General features: G+C 38.7%; 1 protein-coding gene across 1 annotated transcript in view; it reads right to left on the bottom strand.

Moving 5' to 3' along the window:
- The window catches only part of WDR89 (WD repeat domain 89), a 39,374-nt gene extending 30,436 nt beyond the window's left edge, over positions 1-8,938 (bottom strand). The window contains exon 1 of the mRNA XM_012777666.3: positions 8,323-8,938. The gene's annotated coding sequence lies outside the window, so the exon portion shown is untranslated. The remainder of the gene's footprint in view (positions 1-8,322) is intronic.
- Positions 8,939-21,173: the final 12,235 nt, after the last annotated feature.

The raw sequence follows: 21,173 nt of genomic DNA, 5'->3' as shown, positions 1-21,173 counted from the left end.
CCTTCTTAGTTCCTAAGAAAAACCTTAATTTGATTTTATAATCTTAGAGGAAAACGAGGAGAAAGTTTAAATGGAATAGAACAGCTTCATAAAAGTAATTCAGTGATACATTAAATATGAGTTAATGATAGGCTAATGAAACCACAGGAGAATAAAAAAAGATCAACCAATGTGAAAAACTTAGCTTTAACACCTATTCTTCTATCTGTCTTCCTTTTTTGAGAATAGATTGCTGTCACCCATGCTAACCACTTTCAGTCTGAGTAATGGAGGGCTGGAGGATCCTTGAAGAAATGAAAGGGCTCTGACAGAATCATAACCAAGATAAAAATATTCTGACAAAAGCCAGGAACTGGAAACACATTGGGAAATGAAAGAGATCATCTCTAGATGGACCTAGTCAATATGAAGGAGTTGAAGAGGTGTGACTGCAGAAAAGGAGGGAGTATTTTAACGGTAAAAGATCTGTAATGGTGACAGGTGCAATAAAAGCACCAACTTCAGCATTATACAATTCATCCTGGTAACAAGAAACTTGTACCCCCTAATATTTTGAAATAAAAATTATAAAAATAAAACAACAAAAATAAGATCTTCACTGGACATGTGGAGGCTTACTTTTTGGGGGGTGTGACCTTTAGTTAATCACAGATCCTATCTGAACCTTGATCTCCTCACATTACCACTTGTTCTATTTGCTGGTTCTTTTGTAATGCATCCATGACATAACAGTAACTAACATGTATTAAATTCTTGCTATATGCCAGGCACTATTCTAAATATATGCAGTATATACGCATTATATGTAACAGTATATATGCATTATATATAACAATATAAATGCATTATATCTCATTTAGCCTTCCAGACAAGCCTATATAATAGGTGCACCTATAAAATAGGTGCACTTCCTGTATTTTATAATTAGGAAAGCATGGCTTAGAAAGGATTGGCAAATTGTCAAATATTGCTCAGCTCACAGAGGCAGAGCAAGGATTGGAACTCAAATCTGATTCCAGAACCCACACTCTGAAATACATACTTACACTTCTCTCAAATGATATACAGCATCGGTCCTCAACCTTTTTAGCACCAGGGACCAGTTTCATGGAAGACAATTTTTCCACAGACCGGGATGGGGTGGGGTATGGTTTAGGGATGATTCAAGCACCTTACATTTATTGTGCACTTTATTTCTATTATTATTACATTGCAATATAAAATGAAATAATTACACAACTCACCCTAATGCAGAATCAGTGGGAAGCCTGAGCTTGTTTTCCTACAACTAGATAGTCCATCTGGGGGTAATGGGTGACAGCAACACCGAAGTGCATTGCTTATGTCCACTCTACTCCGTAATCTTGTTTTGGTTGCTGCCACTGCAGAAAACCCTGCTTTACAAAGATAGGATGTTGGAAATGGAAGCAGGCTTTTCAGTGCTTTTGTGGCAATTTCAGGATGGTACACCTTGACTTTAATCCAGAATATATGGAGATTTGAAATTGTCTCAAACATGCTTTTAAGGCTACCATTTGTGATCTCAAGCAGTTAATCCTCTTCTACCACAAAGTTGACTCACCTGGCTTATTCACAAATGGGTCATAGATCTACTCCTTCCCAGATCAGGGGTCTTTTGTGGTTGGAAAGTAAACACAGTTGTCATTCTCCCCTGAAGTGACAGATTGAGTTCATTGAGCATGTTGAATATGTCACACAAGTAAGCAAGTTTTGCAACCCATTCTGCGTCACTGAAATGCGCTACCAGTCGTGACGGTTTTTGTAAAAGAAATCTCTGGAGCAGCTCTTGTAACTCAAAAACTCTGGCCAGTGATCTACCTTTAGAACACCATCTCACTTCTGTCTATAAGAAAAGATGTGTGTGCTCTGTGTCCATCTCCTCACAGAGCTGCACAAACAGACATGAGTTAAGGGTATATACTTTAATGTGGCTGATAATTTTAAATACATCCTGCAAAATGTTGTTTAGTTCAGGTGACATTTTTCAGCTAGCCAGCATTTTTCCATGGGTGACACAGTGCGTAGACTCACATTCAGAAGCAACCTCCTTGACCTGAGTAGTGAAACCAGAAAGCCGTCCAGTCATGGCAGTAATTTTATCCATGCATGTACCGATGCAAAATGACCATTTTGGTTTTCCTGATATGTAATCATTCAAACGCTTGAAAAGTTCCACAGCTGTAATGTTGGCTGGCAACAAAAGTGCACATAATTGGCCAGGCACAGTGGCTCACGCCTGTAATCCTAGCACTCTGGAAGGCCAAGGCAGGAGGATTGCTTGAGGTCAGGAATTTGAGACCAGCCTGAGCAAGAGCAAGACCCCATCTCTACTAAAAATAGAAAAATTAGCCAAGCATAGTAGTGTGTGCCTGTAATCCCAGCTATTCAGGAGGCTGTGGCAAGAGAATTGCTTGAGCCCAGGAGTTTGAGGTTGCTGTGAGCTAGGCTGACGCCCGCGTACTCTAGCCCAAGTAAGAGAATGAAATTCAACCTAAAAAAAAGAAAAAAAAAAAAAGAAAAAGAAAGTGCACATAACATATCCTTATGCAAATCCTCCTGAAAACTACATCACACAAAAACAACCACGGTTGCCTTGTTGTCAACATCAGTAGACTTGTCAACCTAGATTGCATACCACAGTGACTCTTAATCCTAACAATTGTACCTCAATATCCTCTGCTATTTCATCAATTCATCTAGTTATGGTGCTAGCCAAAAGAGGAACATGTGCCACGTTTTGAACTGTAGCCTATCCTAAAAGTTCATGACAAATGTCTTTAGCAGCAGGCGGATCTTCACCAATAGTAAATGGCTTCTTAGCTTTAGCAGTGCAGTTAGCCCCTAAGAATGATGTTCTCAGTACAGACACCTTTGATGAAGTGGCGGCCTTCAATAATTGCTTCTGTTCTTCGTGTTCACGTTTTTTTTCATTTGAAAAACTCCAAAGCTTGTCTTTTAGTGCAAGGAGCTTGGTCTCCATGTAGCAAAGCAGTTTTGAAGGTCTCATGGTTTTGTTGGATAGCCCACTGCCACATATTATACAAAGCCAAGCTTAGAGAATGTGAATCACCTGTTGCAATGAATCCATAATTTGAGAGACTCTTGGAATTTTTTTCTTCTTCTTTCTTTTTTTATTCTCAAGAAACTGAAATCTATCTTGGAATTTTTTTTTAAATGCAGTTTTCATTTTGTTGGCAGTCTTAGATCTTCTGCTGTCACATCATTGGGTCTTTCCCCTTTTTCAAAGAAACTCTCTCGTAATGTTTGTTTTTTACTCATTTCTGCTAGGGTTAGCTTGTGGGCTTACTAAAACTGTGACTGAGACTAGTGCACCATGGATAGAAGTGATAAATAAAATAATGCGCTGGCCATGCATGGACTAAAATAAATGTTGGATTCTGACTTAAAGCCTGCCACCAGATGCAGCTATACAATTTAAGTAAGATGCTCACTTGCCACTATAAAGCCTGCCACAGATGCAGCTTAATTGTCACTTGCCACTCACTGTTGGGTTTCCATATGAGTTGGGAAACAAATGATTTATTATGGTCTCTGTGCAATCAAACCTCTCTGCTAATGATAATCTATATTTGCAGCCCTCCCCAGCACTAGCATCATCACCTCAGCTCCACCTCAGATCATCAGGCATCAGACTCTCATAAGAAGCATGCAACCTAGATCCCTCACACATGCAGTTTACAGTAGGGTTTGTGCTCCTATGACAATCTAATGCTGCTGCTCATCTGACAGGAGGCGGAGCTCAGGCGGTGATGCCAGCGATGGGGAACAGCTGTAAGTACAGGTGAAGCATTGCTTACTTACCTGCTGCTGACCTCCTGCTGTGCAGCCCAGTTCCTAACAGACCTCAGGCTGGTACTGGTCCATGGCCCAGGAGTTGGGGACCACAGATATAAAGCATATATTTTACAAAGCATTTTATAATAGTCATTCAAATGCAAAGTGTCCTCAGGATTCTTATTTGTACTAACTGAAATAAATCATAATTCAAACCAAGCAACATACAATTAAAATATTTAAAGCATGCACATGTGGAAATCCTTAAAACTAATAAACATTTTTCTTAAGATGATGAAAATATCATGGATATGAAATCCAGTGCAAACTGTGGTTGACTGAGGCAAACACTCAAGCTTCCAAGTATTTATAGGCTTAAAGAAAGAGTATCAGTTGTAAGACATAATAAATTAAAAATATCAGCCAGCCTCTGAAGCTTTCTCTTTGCTATTATTTCCCATTAATACTTGATAAATTTTAGTGAATAAAATCAACAAGAAAAAAATTATTTAACAGTTTGCCAGGCACTTTTTTAAGCACTTCAAATATTCACTCATTGAATTTTCCTAACATTCTATAAGGTACTAATTATTATCTAGTTTCACAAATGGGGAAACCCAAGTACAGAGTAGTTACAAATAAATAGCCCAAGATCACACAGCTAATAACTGAAGCCGGAATACAACCCAGGCAGTTTCTGTGCTCTTAACCATTAGCTTTGCTGCAATTCAAGGCTATTCTTTTTTAAAAGCCAATAAACTAATAACAATCAAGAAGAATATCCACAAAGAGAATGGAACCATCACTTACTCAATATATACAGATTAACACTAAAAAAACATGTAAAAGAAATATCTTAACTGACATGATAGATTAATCTAAATTATCAAGAAAATATTTTAAACTATAATGGCACACCAAGCTTTTCAGTCTTTAAAGAGGTTGCTTTTAATTTTCCTATGAACTTGCAGAGTTAGCAAGGCAAAATGAAATCTGAAGGCACACCAAAAAGACTTGATGGAATTTTTATCATTTTTTGGTTGTCAGCTTACGAAGAAGCAAAACTGTGCTAAAGCTTTAAAAAAAAAAAAATCACATGAACCAGTGGAGTTCATAACAGAATTAATGCTAAATTTGAACGCTTTCAAGGTACAGTAAGTAATATAACCCACTAACCTTACATTTTATGAAAGAATTTCACATTTTACAAAGGACTACAGTATCTATCATTTTGTCTGATTCTCACAACTCTGTAAGTTAAGTAGGATTAGTACTATTATCATAGTTTACAAATGAGTAAACCAAAGCTCAGAAAAGTTATATATTTTACATGGTCTAGATAGATCTTGTGACCCCAAGTGATTCCTTCTATCACACCATTCTGCCAACAATTTTATGCTTTACGCTTGTTATTACATAAAGATTAATGTTAAGCCAAAAAACTTGGAAAATACAACAGAACATAAATGGAGTGTTTTGTTCTTTAAAATGTTAATAGAGTTTTACTAATTATCACTAGCTATACAATTTATCGAGCTAGAATGATGAATCGGCCCTGCCAAAATGAACTTGGAACCCAAGAAAAATCTGCATTTAAAGCTAAGTGAATCCAATTTTAAATGCTTAGATGTGAAATAATGTGGCCCTAAAACAATACTATTTTTCAGGAGTTTAAAAAAAAATCACTTATAACTATCATTCATCTCAGTCACTGACATTTATTGTAAACAAAGTAAGACAACTGACTATCTCAAGAAACAAAGGGTTGGTGAACCAAATGTGAGCATTTAACAAATAAGTGAAATAGCTTAGGTTTGGATTAGTGGGGAGAATTTCTTTTGAAAAGTCATACAATTAATCAAGAAAATCCCCAATAAACTGTACTTTAAGTGTAAAAAAATAAAAATTTTGTGGCTTATCAACTGCATACTATATCCTCACATCTCAAAATTAGATGGCAGACCACTCACATTGGGCTTGCAAAGGAGTTGGCCCAAATCTAGTTTAAAAAAATAATAATCTCTTTGGAAAAAGTTTATGGGAATATTGTGAAATTTTTTCTTTGTCCTCACTTTACTATGCATGAGAGCTACTTGATCTGGTCCCCTGCAAATTGTTGATATAGGATCCATGCTGGAAAAATGAAAAAGACTACAACTGGCTACCAATACAAACAGAACAAGGAGAAATGGCTGCATTGCATTGTTATTGCCCACTACAGACTTTATCGGGGCAAAAGATGTGAGACTTTTTTCTGTGGACCTGACTGAAAGTACAGGTCTGGAGCCAGCTTAAAAAGAACTTTATCCAATAGAGCTGTCTACAAACACCCTTGGATGACAATGGAGTTTATAGGGTGAAGAAAATAACAGTCGAAAACTAAGAGCTGCAAACAAGTTGTAAGCAGCTGGCTAGAGGTTCTACCCATTATAGCACAGACTAACACATCAGCTGATCACTAGCTAGACACACAATTTAACTAGTCAGGTGTGGCAATGTGACAGACTTCTAGCCAATGGAAGGTGAGTAAAAGTAATGTAGACCACTTCCAGGTGGGGGCCACAGAAACTTCTCATGTGTTTCTCCTTGCTTTCCCATTCCTACTCCATGAAAAAAGCAGAGATATTTAATGATTATTATACATTGAGTGCCTTATCAGAACTGGATTTTTTTCATATATTATCTTATTCCAACCTACCTATACTGAATGGTAACAAACCCAACTCAATCAGATCCAAACTCCTAAGAATTATGAATTCCAGAGAGTGCAACAGACAGCTGTCTTCTTCTGAAGATATGACAAAAACATGAGAGCTACTGTCTTCTTGTGGGGGAAGTGGAGGGGATCAGAGGAGTTCCGGCCATCCTGTGCATGCTGCAAGCTGAGGCTTTGAGGGGAAAATAACACATCCCCTGAAAATAAGCCCTAGGGTGTCTTTTTGAGGAAAAATAAATATAAGACCCTGTCTTCTTTTCAGGGAAACACAGTATATGGGCCGATTTACTTTTCCTTTATGTTACTTACACCAGTCTAAGGTAAGAGTACAAACCAGACAAGTAACACTTCTGCACTGACAGGGAATACTGTCCTGAACCGTGGACAAGCAGTCCACATAGGCTTATGAGATATTTCACACTTTAGTGGTACTTGGCTGCGTGCTAACCTGTGCAGTATGTTCAAATGAGAGTCTAGACTCCACAGGGAAGCATTTGAAAAGCAGAAACACTCGTGTGTAGTTTACATCAGTCACTTATAACCCATATCCCCATCATTTGATCCTCACAACTTCAATAAATGGTCAAGTTTGGTACTGATTTCAATTCTGCGGTTGAAGAAGCTGAGGCTGACTTGTCCAGTCAAAGGCTAATAACTTACTTCAGTATCTTTCAAAAATGACAATGAATTAATTCATTCCCAGGTATGTTTTATTGACGTTTTTGGTTTTTCTGTGGAGATGGGCCTCCCAAAATGCTAGGATTACAGGCATGAGCCACCGTGCCCAGCCTGTATTGACTTTTATTTTATTTATTTATTTGTTTGTTTGTTTTTTGAGCCAGTCTCACTTTGCTGCCCAAGCTAGAGTGAGTTCCCTGGTGTCAGCCTAGCTCACAGCAACCTCCAACTCCTGGGCTCAAGCAATCCTGCTGCCTCAGCCTCCCGAGTAGCTGGGACTACAGGCATGCGCCACCATGCCCAGCTAATTTTTTCTATATATATATTTTTTAGTTGGCCAATTAATTTCTTTGTATTTATAGTAGAGAGGGGGTCTCGCTCTTGCTCAGGCTGGCTGTGAACTCCTGACCTCAAGCAATCCACCCGCCTCGGCCTCACAGAGTGCTAGGATTACAGGCGTGAGCCACCGCGCCCGGCCCTACATCACCACCTTTTAATTTTACATCCATGGAAGCCGAATGCCACAATATTTGTCAGAGACAAGATGCACAGATCACAGTGACGAATAATGTAATGCCTACGTCTGTTTCGTCCGTGAAATGAAAACAGTACCTACTTCTTCAGACTGAGTGGATTAAATGATAATCACACACGTGAAGTACTTAACATAGTAGCAGGTATTACAGCACATACTATGTCACGTGACATCTCTTCCCAAGTAAAAATCTGCTTTCTGGCCTCGAAAAATACCGAACCCAGGAGATGGCGTGGGGAAAGAACGAGGGGGAAGGGAAGAGCAGGGGGGAAACAAGTCCTCACTACCCACCCTTGAAAATTAACGAAGGAGATTTAGCCTTTGCTGAGAAACAGGCCACATAAAGTGCTGGGCCGGTGTCGGCAGCGCTACCTGACTCGCAGAAGGGTCTCTGGGCAGGGACGGAACAGGTTTGACCCACGTGCTCCCTCCTCCCAGCACCTCCCATTTCCCTCGGCGCTCCCCGCGCTAGATGTTCAGCGTCTTTAGCTTTCTAGATTCAACCAACACTGCTGCCGCGCATCAAGAGAGCTGCCCATCCCGGGGACCTTGCCCAGCTCGGCCCTGCAGAATGTACCTCAACAGCCAGCCCCCGACTGGCCCAGAAGAAAACGAAAACTCCGCCGCAGTTTAGAGCAGATGACCGGAACTCCGCCCTCTACCTCGCTGATTGGGTAAATATGCACAGGAAAATGAAGAGGATTGGCCAGCAGCAGAGAGGCGGGCCATAGCCAGGGGAAGCGCAAGAGGCAAGGGGTGTAGGGGCGATGAATTTGCCAGGAGCCGCGCTCTCTCGCCAGCTCCCGATTGGACGAGAGCAGACGACTGCGCCTGCGTAGACCCAGTTTACGTAAGCGCCGCACACCAGCTCCTCACACGTTACGCGAACGGAAGTTTCAGCGATCCCATTGGTTGTGATGAAGTCGTCTGTACGCCAATGAAGAGCAGGAATAAGGAGGGTTCCGCCTCTTCCCCGGAAAACTGGACCTTTCCGCGGGTACTGGGCCGCTTGGAATGCTTTCAGTATTTAGCTTCCACCGAGCCAAACTTGTAATGGTGACTAGGCAACTTCCACTGAGGGTGAGGAATAATTTAGTAGTTAGGATCAGGCCTTGAAACAACCACATATGCTCAGAAAGCCCAAATACTACCTCAGTGTTCGAAAGCAAAGGAACCTGCCCTTCAGACCGTCGTTGGTGTTGCTGAACGTGGCGTGGGAGTTCTCTGGCTCTGCCATTGGTGAAAAGTTATCAATATGATGGTAGCTCCGCCTTGGCCTCAGGGTCTCTGGGATTTGTAGTCCTAGACGCTGAAGTCCCACAACTTTAAAGGGGTTGTCACTTTTTCCGTGTATATATAAAAAATGCAGTTAATAACACCCCCTGACATTTATTGTTGTTCTGATGTGTTCCGTTGGGCTTTTTCCTTTGGTTTATCAGCACCATCAAAGGCAAAAGACACTTAGGAAAAATTGAAAGATTTCATGTATGTTCGTAAAAGATAAATGTTAGCGTTTCCAACAAGCATTTCACTTCTGTGCCTGGCGCTCTGCTACATATTCGTGCTCACCGCACTGAGTGGATAAAATTCTCTTTGTAAAATTTTTGCCATTACAACAAACGATCTTTGTGTTTCATATTAGTATCCACTCCAAAATATTTGAACAGTACCCTAAATTTAGCATTTATGTATACTATGATGGCATGGGTAGCAGCTGCTTACATAAATCAAGTGTTGTGATGACAGGAAGCAGAACTGGCGGCTGTCTTAACAGGAAAATACTGCTATAGTTAAGCATGACCAACATAAGAAGAACACATATTGTATGTTATTAAAGATTGTATTATGATGTCTATTTTCAGCCTTTATTATAAGAGTTTAGGGCATGGTTTCCTTGCCTTTATTGAATCATGAACTCTTTTCACTTCTGTGACATCATTAGGAATATTCATCACTTTTGTGTCTAGCAAAAGTAAAAGTCATTTTATAATACCAAAAACTTTTCCTGAGTAGACTTTTCTCTTTTAACAAATTTTAATTTTTTTCCTACTTAACATGTAATACAAACTGTTTCCCTTGTATAAGAAAAAAACATGATTTGGGGTATATAGAATAGTTCTACATTTCTAGATTAAAAATTAAGTACACTTTACAGGATTAAAGCGAAGCAAAAACTGCTTTCATGACTGATAGTTGGAATTGTTGCATTTTTGTTTTAAAAATATTATTTTTGTAATTTTTGTGTCTTATTTCTAAATGATGAGAAAAAGTTTCAGGTGGTTGTTTGTAAATGAAACATTGCAGATCTAACTCCTTTTTATTCCCACTAAATAAGAGACAAATTGGGTGTAATCATCACTATAGTTCTCCTTTTAATATTCTATATGAAGTACTAAGTGAAATGTTTAGATGTAGTGAAGATCACCCTGGCGGCTGGGTGCCGTGGCTCACGCCTGTAATCCTAGCACTCTGGGAAGCCAACGTGGGAGGATGGCTTGAGTTCAGGAGTTCTAGACCAGCCTGCACAAAAGCTAGACCCTGTGTCTACTAAAAATAGAAAAAATTATCCAGGTATGGTGTTGCGTGGCTTGGGTACTCAGGAGGCTGAGGCAGGAGGATCACTTGAGCCCAGGAGTTTGAGGTTGCTGTGAGCTAGGCTGATGCCACTGCACTCTAGCCTGGGCAACACAAGGAGACTCTTGTCTCAAAAAAAAAAAAAAAAAAAAAAAGACTATTTCTGTGGGCTGGCCTGAGTGCAGTAGTGTTTACAACTAATTGATCACAACCAGTTACAGATTCCTTTGTTCTGTCTCTACTCCCACTGCTTCACTTAATCAGCCTTAAAAAAAAAATAACAAAAGACTACTACTGTGGTTAGCAGTGTTTAGAGGAGTGGTAAATTAACTGACTACCTTACTGACTACCTTATAGGCACATTTGGCTGATGTATAATAACTGTAACTCTAAGTGCTCACTCAGCAGACTTATGGATGATCCCCAAAATGTTTGATCCATTTTAAAAAGAAAAAACTTAAATAATTATTTTGTTTGTTGAAAAGTTCAAAATAGAATTTGAAACAGACACCATTACTGCCTTTAACAGTATGAACCCCTGAATCATCTTAGTACTCCATCTGTTGAAAAATAGTTTAAGGAGTGACCTCAAAGTGAAATAAATGAAAGATGACTCTTGAGATGCAGAAAGAGAATATTAGAACTCCTATTTGTATTTACTTTTTAATCTCAACATTTTCTTCCATGTTTTTTTTAAATTTTGTATAAACAGTATAAACTTTTTGATATATATGTAAAGTATAATAATATAATATTATGTATTCGAGTAAATGGTAAAAATTTTTTTCTACTGAGAAGTATAAAATAAAAATAATTAATAAATCTGGAGGTTAGTGGTTTAGGATATGACAACTGCAGTTTAAAACAAAAATCTTTGTCAGGTTTGGTGGCTCATGCCTGTAATCCCAGTGCTTTGAGAATCCTAGTGCAGGGGAATCTTTTGATGCCAGGAGTTTGAGACCAGCCTGGGCAACATCGTAGGACCCTGCCTCTACAAAAAAATGCATATATTAGATTGTGTTGGGGATGCCTGTAATCCCAGCTACTCAGGAGGCTGAAATGAGAGGATCTCTTGAGGCCAAGAGTTTGAGTGAGCTATGAGTGTGCCACTGCACTCCAGCCTGGGAGATGGAGTGAGGCCCCATCTCTTAAATAAATAACTAATCAATCAATCAATCTTGGGGACTGAAGTCAAAGGAGAAAACAGAAATGTCTTTATAAGCATCTGATAAGAAGGAAAACTAAAAGAACTGAGTTTTTATGTCCAAAATAGAAAAAGAAAAGGCTGAATATTATTTTTTTTATTAACCCGCCCTCATTCTGTCCCATGAATGCTATTATTCTTAAATTTAACTTATCACCGAAGAGCTACTGAAAAATAAAAAAAATTCTTTTATCTGAGAAATGCAAGCCCCTTTAAATTAACAGGCCCCAGAGAGGCATTTATTAATAAAATGTCACATCAGTCACATCTCACTCCCCCTTGAACTAAATAATTACCTCTTTGAAGCTACTTGCTATGCAAATTTTAGACTAACACACACAAAGGAGCCATATACCTTGTAGTTCAACAGTGTACAGCCAATGACTGACCAATGTTATATCTGTAAACCAATGAGAATTCCTACCAAACAACTTTTGTAATCACCCCCTCTCCTGATTCGTTCTTTTTATCTTAAAAACTTGGGCCTCTCTTTTGTTCTCTGGAGCATTCCAAACCATGGACCAAATAAACTCCATATTAATTTTGCCTCAGATTCTTTCTTTAAGGTGAACACTACCAAGAAAAAAGTTTTAAGAAATAGTTTTAAATTGTAGTATGGGCTGGGTGGGGTTACTCACACCGCTAAAGCCAGCACTTTGGGAATGAGGCTGAAGTATCACTTGAGACCAGGAGTCTGAGACCAGCCTGGGCAACATAGCCAGATGCCCTCTCTACAAAAAAAATATATAAAAATAAGCCAAGTGTTGTGGTGCATACCTATAACTCCTAGCTGCTTGGTAGGCTGAGTCTAGAGGCTCGCTTGAACCCAGGAGTTCAAGGTTACAGTGAGCTATGATCAGGCCACTGCACTCCAGCCTGGGTGACAGAGCAAGACTATCTAAAAAAGAAAAACATATATATATATGTATGTATCTCCACACATGCTCACATATATGCACAAATATTTGTATTTACTAACATGAAGTCTAAATTGCACCTGGTACTCAAAATGAATTAATTAATTTAAAATTTTAGAATGAACTGGGCACAATGGTGCCCAGTTACTACAATTCCAGTTACTCAGGAGGCTGAAACGGGAGAATAACTTGAGGCCAGGAGTTTGAGACCAGCCTCCATCTCAAAAGAAAAAATACAAAAACAATTTGTACATAATGTTACTTGCACATTCTTATGCTCAATCACTATAGTAGGGCTCAACCAGAGAAACAGAACCAGTAGGAGATATAGTAATAAGGGATTTTTTTTGGCAAGGAATTACTTTATACAATCATGGGGCCTGGGTAGGCAAGTCTGAAATCACTAGGCCATCAGGAAAGGTAGGCTAGAACGAACTGAAGCATGAGTTGAAGCAGAAGTCTAAAGCAGAATTTCTTCTGGGAAACCTGTTCTGCTTTTTAGGCCTTTCAACAGATTGAATCGGGCCCACCCAGGTTATTTAAGATAATCCCCTTTACTTAGTCTACTGATTATGAACTTTAATCACATCTAATATACCTTCCCAGCAACACATAGATTAGTGTTTGATTGAATAACTGAGGACTATAGCCTAGCCAGGTTGATATATAAAATTGACCCTCATAATCACATGTATAAGGGATCTTCAGATCATCCATTTGAGAGGGGGTTTGAGACTTGGAAGCCATTCCATTGAACCATGTTTGACATTTTGTTCTGAGAGAGAAAAGTAGCTCAGAGAGTTTGAACTATGTGAGGTGTGCAAAATTTGTCAGGCTCAGAGAGCCATGAGTATGAGACTTCAGTCTCTGCCCCCACCATGCCCAGGGGCAACTGTTCTTTCGTTCCTTCTCGGTGGTTTCCAGATTAACTGATAAATTACCTAAAATGTTATCATAAATTGCACAGTGTGAACCTCATCCATTATCTTCATGTTCCTGGAATTTGTGGTACAAAGAACAAGATATAGCCAATCAATGGCTTATGTTATTTTAATGAACCCATGTAAGAACTGTCCTCTTTTCCCCCCTTTATTTATTTAGGGTCTTGCTCTGTCACCCAGGCTGAAGTTCAGTGGCCTGATCATAGCTCACTATAACCTCAAACTCCTGGGCTTAAGCAATCTTCCATCCCTCCTCAGCCTTCAAAGTAGCTGGGACTTCAAGTATGTGCCACTACACTCAGCTAATTTTCTTTCTTTTTTTTATGTTTTGTAGAGAAAGGGTCTCACTATGTCACCTAAGATGGTCTCAAACTCCTGGCCTCAAGTCATCCTCCCACCTCCGCCTCCCAAAGGGCAGGGATTACAGGTATGAGCCACTTTGCCCAGCCTTTTTCCTTAAAAACCGCACTTGTAACTGCTGATAATTGGAGCATATATTCCGGGCAGCTTGAATTTGTATCTTCTCAGTTGCAGTTCTCAAATTCAGCCCAGATAAATTCTATACTTGTATTAATTTTTGCCTCAGTTCTGTTTTTTCTTTTTTTTAATTTTTTTAGTAGAGATGAGGTCTCGCTCTTGCTCAGGCTGGTCTCAAACTCCTGAGCTCAAATAATCCATCCCCCTCAGCCTCCCAGAGTGCTAGAATTACAGGTGTGAACCACCCTCAGTTTCTTTCTTTAGGTTGACAGTCTTACATTTGTGAGAATGGGTTAGTATAAACATACAACATGCACAAACTGATCCTATTTTTCCTCTCTATTAAAATGTAACTAAAAGGAACAGCCCTAGCCTCAAACTCCATTCCAGCCTGGTTCCCTGACTTCCTGCCTCATTTGTTTGGCTAGTCCTTCAGACCCTGGCCTAATACCTTCCTCTTCAAGTCTCTGGGTCCTGTCCTAAGCACCATATTTCTTTGCCCAAATCTTGAATCCCAGAGCTTCTTGGAGGTTTCCCAATACATATAAAGCCTACACCTAGGCATGCATGCCTCCTCTATGTAAGGAGTGCTTCCTGGCAGGCCACCAGCACTGGAGCTTCTGCAAATGTCAGTAAGACTGCCTTTGAAACCAGAGGGTGGGTGGTGGTGAGAACATCCCGTGACAGGTGCCAGCTGGTTTATACCAGTCACTATGCCAAATTACTCTTCTCAAGATAAGAGGTGGTGGTGTTTCAACTTCTTCAGTTTTAAAATGGACTTTACTATCACCTCTTTAAGTTCAGACAGATGAAAGCTGGCAAAGAGGCAAGGCTAGTGCTGAAACTGATAGCTATGTTAAAAACATCACCCACAGCCAGAAAATTTTTTTCACAGTGCTGCTAAAAAGTGTTGAATTGACTGGTTTAAGCTGCATGTTCTCTTCCTGTCACTTTGAAGTTAAAAGAATGAACAAACAGCTACACTGAATGGAATAAAAAGAGAAGAAAAGAGAAAGACCAGAGCATTTGACACACCAGTGTCTGGGTCTTCTATTTGATTAAGAATTAGGGCTGTACTTTATTTTAAACAGAGAAGTATGGTTAGGGCCAAAACGATCAGCTTGGGATCTTAATTATTGTATGAGAACAAATTCACTTCTTTTTAAAATAAGATTTGAACGTGCCTATTTGCTCATTCATGTGAAGTTGATTCAGGGCATATGCTACAAAATTGGTTCTACATGTACATAAATGAAGAGCTGAGAAAGTTCTTGAATTGCTAAGCCAAATATAACCACACATTTACACTTTCTTTTTTTCTCCTCTCTCCTTGCAGTCATTTTATTTTAATTCTATTTTTCTGGTTACTTATTTTTCTGATCTTTTTAGTAGGAAAAAGTTCCATCACACCCAAAAGTAGAAAAAATGATATTATGAACCTTCATAAATATTACCATATCTCTCAACTTCAATTCATGGTCAACCCACATTCCCACTACATTTCCTATCAGATTTTAAGCAAATCCCAAACATCATTTCATTGGTTAATATTACTCTTTGTATCTCTAAATGATAAGGATTTTTTTGAAAAAAAAAATCACCACAATAGGCAGATGTTTTAATAAGGACTATTACTCAGAACTAGATGTGTGATTTTGAGCAAATTATTTTACCTTTCTTTACACCTCAAATTACTCATCAAGTGACAATATCTCTCATCCAGGGACTTTATGAAGATTAAATAACAATAACATATGTAGCACAGTGTAGTTCAGGAATTATTAGTTGAAGATTCTTTGTTCCACTTACACCCCTTACTGTGTGAGATTATAGGAAGGAGACAAAAAAAAAGGATATGTTTGCTGAGCCCTTTAATTGTTGAAAATGATTCTTGAAGAAAAGAAATTGACAGGACTAAGAATGTACAACAGCCAGAAAGTAGAATTAACGAAATAGATTAAAGTTATAGGCAGAGAAAAATAGAGTAGAACCCAGTATCTAAAAGAGAATTGGGATGAAACTGATATAAATGTATGTGAAATAAGACTATCAGACTTATCTGGTATCCTTGGGATTTTTCTTTTTCCCATATGATTTCTAACTGATGTATGTGACCGTATAATACAGACCTGAGCTGTAAAAGAAATATGAAAGCCTTCTGTTCTCTTTTGCAGGATTTCTGGAATTTTTTTTTTTTTTTTTTTTTTTTTGAGATAGGATCTGTCTTTGTCATTCAGGCTGGAGTGCAGTGGCATCATCATAGCTCACTGCAACCTCAAACTCCTGGGCTCAAGTGATCCTCCTGCCTCAGCCTCCTGAGTAGCTGGGACTACAGACGTATACCATCACGCCTTCTAATTTTTTAATTTTTTCTGCTATGTTGCTAATGCTGGTTTCAAACTCCTGGCCTCAATCGACCCTCCCAACTCGGCCTCTTAAAGTGCTGGGATTACAGGTGTGAGCCCTCACACTTGGCCAGAATTTTTTGCCCCCAGATTCAAATACCAATAGTATCCCTATTCATTGTCTACTTCTTTTTGGATTTATGTATTATTTGACTCTCTCATCTCATATCCTGGAAAAGTATTTAGTAGTGGGTTGGATTTAATTTTCTAAGCATTATGTTACAAAAATTTCCTTGCTAGATAATACGATATTCTAAAATGAGCCAAGCATTGTAAAGAAGGATCTGATCATGATTGCCAGGATCTTAATATCTGTGCAATAATAATATCACATTGTAACAAAGCCCTATTCTCTTTCATTTTTAAAAGTCTGTGTTTATGCTGGAGATAAAATCAGAGTCATATTGAGAGCCAGCAACATGAATAAATTGGTAATCAGATGATTGCAGGTGATTACAGATGATTACTATGAGGCTAATGAAGTGAAAGGTACTCCTAGATTTGGGAGAAGATAAAAGCTACATTTTTAGGTAGATTATAGTCTCAGTCATGAATTCATTCATCTAGTTAATTAGCATTTTTCCATCCTTAAATTTAAATATTAAAAACTGATAGATTATAGTTGTTGGTTTATATTATAAAATTTACTACTTTTGATAAATGATAATCATTTCTCACTTAAACTTGTAACATGTAATAATTTTTCTCACAAATCTTCCACATTAAAGAAAATTAAGAAGAAATAAGTGTAAAACTTATTTGACTGCTACATAGAATAGCATGAGCAGTAAAAAGATGAAAAACATTTCCTTCAAAAAGCAAATTCATAAATACATACCTAGTGTAAATGGGATAAATTATACCCTTTGTCTTCACTCCCTGGGAGAATGCTCTGGGCAGGAGGTAAACAATTCTCCCCTTTTCCCTAGATGCCTAAACTATTTGATCAGCTAAGACAAGGAAAAGGAAGGATTTCAAAGCTTTGCTGGTAGTAGATGGTAGCCCTAGAGGTAGAAGCATGGTCCTCATTGCTTCTCCACACATAGACCTGTGGGCAGGATTAGGAAACTGGGGGATAAAAAATGAGGAACAGAAACCACTTTTCTGAGTGCTTTTTTGGTTCTTGAGAAAAATAAAAACAAAACAAACAAAAAAAGAAACCACTTTCCAAAAATAATATAAAATACTACATCCATTGTGGCCAGAAACTTACACAAAATGTGTTTTATTTAACAAAATATTTCTCTCCTCTCTCTCTCTCTCTCTCTCTCTCTCTCTCTCTCTCTCTCTCTCTCTCTCAACTTACACAAAATGTGTTTTATTTAACAAAATATTTCTCTCCTCTCTCTCTCTCTCTCTCTCTCTCTCTCTCTCTCTCTCTCTCTCTCTCTCTCGAGACAGGGTCTCATTCCGTCCCCCAGGTTAGAATGCAGTGGGGTCATCATAGCTCACTGCAACCTCAAACTCCTGGGCTCAAGTGATCCTCATGCCTCAGCCTCCCAAGTAGCTGGGACTACAGGCACACACCACCATACCCAGCTAATTTTTTCTATTTTTAGTAGAGATGGGATTTGGCTCTTGTTCAGTGTGGTCTCAAACTCCTGGCCTCAAGTGATACTCCCATCTTGGCCTCTCAAAGTGCTAGAATTTCAGGTGTGAACCACAGCACCTAGCAAAAATATTTATCTTTAATACAAATTGATTCATTGAACAAGTATTCATGACCTATTATGTACCAGGTATATTCTAGGTCCTGGAGAGACAATGTTAAACAAAATGCAATGCTTACTCTCCTGTAGCTTCTTTTCTCATGGGCAAACAGACAATATCTATTATTTATATTAAAAAGGATATAATGTAATTTCAGCTAATGATATGCACTATGCAGAGTTGGGTATTCAAAATATTTAACACGGGTATGGCCAACTTGGTATCACTTCCTTATGTCCTCCCTCATATTTTCTGTCTTCCTTCCCTGCCTCACTTCCCTTTCCTGCTCACTCCAACTTCCTTGACATTGAACTTCCCAATAAAGTGTTAGTATAGAAGCTTTCGTTTGTCACCGTGTTCCCAAGTACTCCTCTCCTTACCACCACACTACCCCCATCAGGACATAGGCCAGCCTTAGCCTTCTTGTAACTGGTGTTGTCCCTTTACTTGCTAGATCATGGAAAGGTCTGGGAGATGCTGGGATAGCAAGAGCAGGACCTGCCCTCAGGGTCCAGGGCAGCAGCTATTGACTTACCAGCATGGAAGTACAGTATTTCAATAATGTAGCAATTGGCATAACCATGCTAAAATATAGTAGCTGAAAATCAGCCCTGGTGCTATAAAGAAAAATAAAGCAGGTGAAGAGGATGGAGCATGATGGAGTAACTCTGTATTCTTTGGATAAGTATAATGTCCTTGGGAGGATTTTGTATGTGGTTGTACCCACATGCACACGTGTGGATATTTGATACAGCAGTTGTCTGTGGAATGACCAAAGAGCACAGGAGACATCTGTTTATCCCCACTGATGGAGACTTCACTGGTGATTAAAACTGGGAGTGTCAAAGCTCACCTTAGATTCTTCTGATGAGCCCCCTCTCCTGTTATTCTAGACTAAGTAATTCATGTTTTAGGATATATATCATAATTTGTCTCCTATAGATTGAATTGGTGTGAGAGAGAAAGGTACTAGCGCAAGACCAAAACATTGTGGGTAGGTGTTTGTGGGTGAGTGTGTTTTAAGGGGAGCAGAGGTTACCAGAAGGAGATCCTAGGAACCACCAGGGTGCCCTTCCTCCTGAGGCTGGTATCTTTCCCTGAGTTTGCTCACGTGTCCTCTGAGGCCTTCAACCATCAATTGTATTCTCATTTTGTTTTCAATCTTCTCCTCAGCTCTCAATCTTCTCCTCAATCTTCTTCTTCCTGCAAATATACAAGTCTCTCTTCTATTCTATAAAAAAATTGCCTGTGACCTTGACTACCCTTAATTTATTAATTTCATTTTCTATGAAACCCTATATGCTATGCAGGTTTATTTCACCATGTCCCTTTTATTCTTTGATCTGCTAGAATATAGCTTTAATCTCTAGGCTTCTGTGAAAACCTTTCTCTCAAAGGTCACAGATCTATTCTTTTATTTTTTTATTTTTCATTTTTTTTAGAGACGAGGAGCCTCACTTTGTTACTTAGGCATGTCTTGAACCCCTAGGCTCAAGCAATCTAACCTTCTCAGCCTCCCAAGTAGCAGAGACTACAGGTATGTACAACCACGCTCAGCTTTAAATTTTTAAAAAGTTAATAAGCCACAGCCCAGTGCATTGTCTCATGCTTATAATCCTAGCACTCTGAGAGGCCAAGGTAGAAGAATCACTTGAGGTCAGGAGTTCAAGACCAGCCTAAGCAAGAGTGAGACCCCGTCTCTACAAAAAATAGAAAATTTAGGCAGGCATGGTGGTACACACCTGTCGTTCCACTGTAGTCCCAGCTACTTAGGAGGCTGAGGCAGGAAGATCCCTTGAGCCCAGGAATTTGAGGTTATAGTGAGCTATGATGACACCACTGTACTTTAGCCAGGGTGACAAAGCAACATTCTGTCTCCAAAAAAAAGTTAATAACTCAAAAGAACAAAGCAAATGAGAAAAGAGATTTTAATAGATTTACAGAAGATGGAAATTGGATGTAAGAGTGGTTATTTAGCAGGGTTGAGACTGTAACAATTTAAGGAACAAAACTCAGATGCTCATGAGAAGCAAGGTAATTAGCCCCAAAAAACGCCTCAGAGGCTCAGTATTTATAGGCACCAAATCCACAAGATGGCATTAGACCAAAAGTCTATACTGAAAAGTGGCTGGACTCCCAATTCCCCTCTCCCATTTCACAGATCATTACTTCTAAAAATGAACAGCCAGCCAAAGATTCCAAACATTTGAGAAAAACCTCCAACATAAAACAAATAAATAGAGAAAAAGGACATGCAGAAAATAGGGCCAATATAGAGAAAACTTTGGAGTAATTATTATTATACTCATAAAGATAAGAGTTTGCATCCCCAAAAGAATAACAGAATTATGTGTATATGTATGTATGTTATATAATACATATATTATATAACAAGCTTTATTAACTGATATAATATATTGATTACATGTAATTATGTATACTATAATCTCAGTTAACAAGAAAAAACCTGACATTAATATATAGCATATATATTAGTATATGTCAGTTAATAAGAAAGAGCTCACAGAAATGAAAAAATATCTCACAGAAAGAAGTACAAAGAGCAAAGAGATGGAAGTTAGAAGAAAAAACATTTTTAAAGAGAGAATCAATTCAGAAAGTCCAATTATTATTATGTCCAGAAAAAAGAGAGAAAACAGAGGAGAGGTATTTATCAAATAATACAAGAACATGTCCAAGAACAGGACATGAGTCTCTACTGTGTACCCAAAACAATAAGTGAGAACACACACTAAGGTACGTACTGTGAAATGTCAGCATGCTAGGCCTACAGAGAAGATCTAAAAAGCATCCACGATAATGGGGGTGGTGGTCATGGCAGAAAAGTCCTCCTACACTATGATGGGAATTCAGTATCTAAAATTAATAAGTCAAATATTCCTCTATCAGAACAGTGTTTAGAAATATGGCTATAAATTCAGGCAAACAGCTAAAAGGCTGGAGGAAGGTTGCGTGGAGAACATAATTGGGGACTGGAGACAGGCTGAGCAGGGAACTGCTTATAAAGCCTTTCATGTCTTTTTAAAACTACAAACATAGTATTACTTTGGGAAAAAATTAATATTAATAAAAAAACCTTTCTAGCTTCCCTGTTCCCTTTTGCCACCATAATAAGGCTTAAATTGCCATCTCATGCTCTTTAAAACCAGGCCTCAGCCTGATCTCACCTGTCAACCCTC

This window comes from Microcebus murinus, chromosome 6 (genome assembly GCF_040939455.1).
Source record: "Microcebus murinus isolate Inina chromosome 6, M.murinus_Inina_mat1.0, whole genome shotgun sequence".
NCBI lineage: Eukaryota > Metazoa > Chordata > Mammalia > Primates > Cheirogaleidae > Microcebus > Microcebus murinus.
This window is presented reverse-complemented; position numbering and strand designations above follow the sequence as displayed.